The following is a 3404-nucleotide window of genomic DNA, read 5'->3' as shown; positions in this document are numbered from 1 at the left end:
AGAGCGCATCTCGCTTATACGTATTCCATTTCCCCCGAGATTTTATTATTGTCTACGTCAATCAACTATCTTTCGCATGAGTTAAAAATATTTTAATTTTTATGACGTCATCATGTCTAAACATGTAAATAACATGGGTCACTTATTTTCATTTTTACAGTAAATTTTAATCTGTTATAGCTCGTCAGAATAAAAAGTGACGTGCATGATTAAAACTTATTATAGAAGTTGTTGAATTGTAGATATGAATTCATATACAAATTTTGTCTATCTGATGTCATGACGTCATCATATGGCCAGTTGAATTCAAAAAGTCATATTTTCATCTCTTGCGTAAAAGTTCATTGCATTTAAACAAGAGCGCATCTCACTTTTACGTGCCCAAAATTCTTCAAATTTGTATTAATGTAATTATTTAGATAATCAGCTTCTAAAATAGTTATGTTTATATGTCAATTTGATGACATCATCGTGTTAATAATTGGATTTAAAAGATGGGTCTCGTAATTTCGTCTATGCTACACTGTATAACATATACAGTGTATTCTGTAAATACTGTAATATGCTGTATGCTACATATTAGGTACAATTCAGCACTGTAAACATATTTATTTCATCTCATAGGATGGCATAATAATTGTCAAGGTTCATATAGTTAAGTATGTGCATGTTGCGTTTGCGCGGATAACCCGAACTCGTCAAAGTGACGAGTTCAAATCTAGTTTTTCTGTATTATTCTTCTTTCCTTCCTTCCTTTTTGTGAGTCGTGTTCCTCTAAAATGTGTAAACATAACATTTCATAACTTTGACAACATATGGGCATTTACGTGAAGTTGTGCACCTCCTATTTTTGAATGACGTCATAGTTGCGCAACGTGACTTATGCGCAATTTTATGAATTTCAATGATTGATCATAGATTAAAAACCAAAAGTCATTTAGTATTGACACTTTGACAAAATTTAAGTCATATCAGGGGCAAACTTTCTACGGATTAAAAATGGCATGTTTGACAAGAAGTTACGCGCGCACGCGCATTTAAAATTTCAAAATGCGCAAAATTAATTTCTAATCAACTTTTTACGCGTTTCTTGTCATTTTGAGCATGTCAAAAATTCCCACGGGCGCGCAATTTTTTATGCGCGCGGTGCGCACATAGCGTTGAAAACATATTTTTTTCTCTTGAATTATATTTTTCAAGCCTTTCCCAGTGATTTTGAAAACAATTTAGACCTTTTCCAGTTTAAATAACGCCATACGAACACGTTGAATTAGACAATTCGTGCGCGTTTTTTATGAAAAAGCTTAAAAAATCGTCAAAATTATGTCTTTTTTTAAACAGTCATAGTTTCTAAAGTAAACCGTTAACCGTTTATTTTTATTACAAAATCTAGAAGTTGATGAGTTGTAGATATCGGATCATGCATCAATAAGGCTAAAAAAACATTGTGACGTCATCGTATGGCCACACGAATGTAAAATATAGGATTTTTGTCTCTTTCGTTATTGCTCATCACATTCAATGGAGCGCATCGCGCTTATCTGTATTCCTTTTTCTCCTACATTTATATATTGTGTAGGTCAATCAACTTTCTTTAGCATGAGATAAAAATATTTTAATTTTTATGACGTCATCATGCCTAATTAGTTATCCGCATTCAGCGGATAACTCCTTGGAACTGTCCTGTTTCATCTTTTTTTTTCTGTATTCTTCTTTCTTTCCGTCATTTTTGTGCAGAGCGTATCTCTAAAACGTGTACAGTTAACGTTTCATAACTTTGTCAACATATGGGCATTCACGTGAAGTTGTGCACCTCTTATTGTGAATGACGTCAGAGTTGCGCAACGTGACTTACGCGCGTTTTTACGTTTTTCGCGTATTTAACATAGATCGAAAACCATATAATAATTTCAAATGAAACTTAGCAAAAGTTTAATTTATATCATGCGCTAACTTTCTGTGGACAAAAAATGACATGTTTCACACGAAGTTACGCGCGCACGCGCGTTTAAAATTTCAAAATGCGAAAAATCAATTACTAATCAACTTTCTACGCGTTTCATGTCATTTTAAGCATGTCAAAAATTCCCAGGCGCGCGCAATTTTTTTACGCATGCGTGCGCACGTAGCGCAAAAAAACTTTTTTTTCGCGTGATTTATGTTTTTCCAGCCTTTTTCTAGTAATTTTACAAACTTTTAAACAATTTCGACTTAAAATCACGTCATACGGGCACGTAGAATTGGATAATTTTCGCGAGTTTTTGATGAAAAAGTTTTAAAATTCGTCAAAATTTGTCAAAATTATGCCTTTTTTTAAACAGTCGTAATTTCTAAACTGGACGGTCAACTTTTTGTGGATGACATATTCTTGAAGTTGATGAGTTGTAGATATCAGATCATGTAATAATATGGTTAACCGGACATTGTGACGTCATCGTATGGCCACGCGAATATAAAATTTAGGATTTTTGTATCTTTCGTCATAGCTCATCACATTTAATAGAGCGCATCTCTACTTATCCGTTTTCCATTTTCACCCCGATTTTGATAGTGTCTAGGTCAATCAACTATCTTTCGCATGAGTTAAAAATATTTTAATTTTTATTACGTCATCATGTCTAAAAACGTAAATAACGTGGGTCACTTATTTTCATCTTTACAGTAAATTTCAATCTGTTATAGCTCGTAAGAATAAAATGTGATAATCACGATTAAAACGTTTTCTGGAAGCTATTGGATTGTAGATACGAATTTATGTAAACATTTTGCCAATCGGATGTTGTGACGTCATCATATGGCCAGTTGAATAAAAAAAGTTGTATTTTCATATTTTGCGTAATAGTTCATCACATTTAAAAGGGTGCGCATCTATATTTTACGTATTCAAATTTCTTCTACACGTTAATATGTTGTTCCTGAGATAATTTCCTTCTGAAATTGCTATCTAAGTGTTTCATTTTGATACCGTCGCCATGTTAAAAATTGGAATAAATGGCGGGTCCCGTAATTTCACCTATTCTACACTGTATGTAATATGTATACAGCTTATACTGTTTGCATGTATATACTATATGACACAAAATTGACAGAATTCAGCACTAACAGCATATCATATTCTTCAGTTCTTGTCATAATGCCATAAACTTTATCTGTGTGCAATATTCCAACGTATGACGTGCACGTGGCGTTTGTCGTGGTGCGGATAACTAACTCGTCAAAGTGACGAGTTTCATGTCTAGTTTTATATTGGAACAATAAAATATATTATTAAATGGAGTTCCACCTTTAAAAACTTTTCTATCACCATGTATGATTAAAATATAAAACAAATACTCAACAGTTCATTCAATTAAGTATTTAAATATATTGTTGTAGATAATGTTGTAGATAGGTCTACACCAATC

This window comes from Antedon bifida, chromosome 4 (assembly GCF_963402885.1).
Source record: "Antedon bifida chromosome 4, ecAntBifi1.1, whole genome shotgun sequence".
Lineage (NCBI taxonomy): Eukaryota > Metazoa > Echinodermata > Crinoidea > Comatulida > Antedonidae > Antedon > Antedon bifida.
This window is presented reverse-complemented; position numbering follows the sequence as displayed.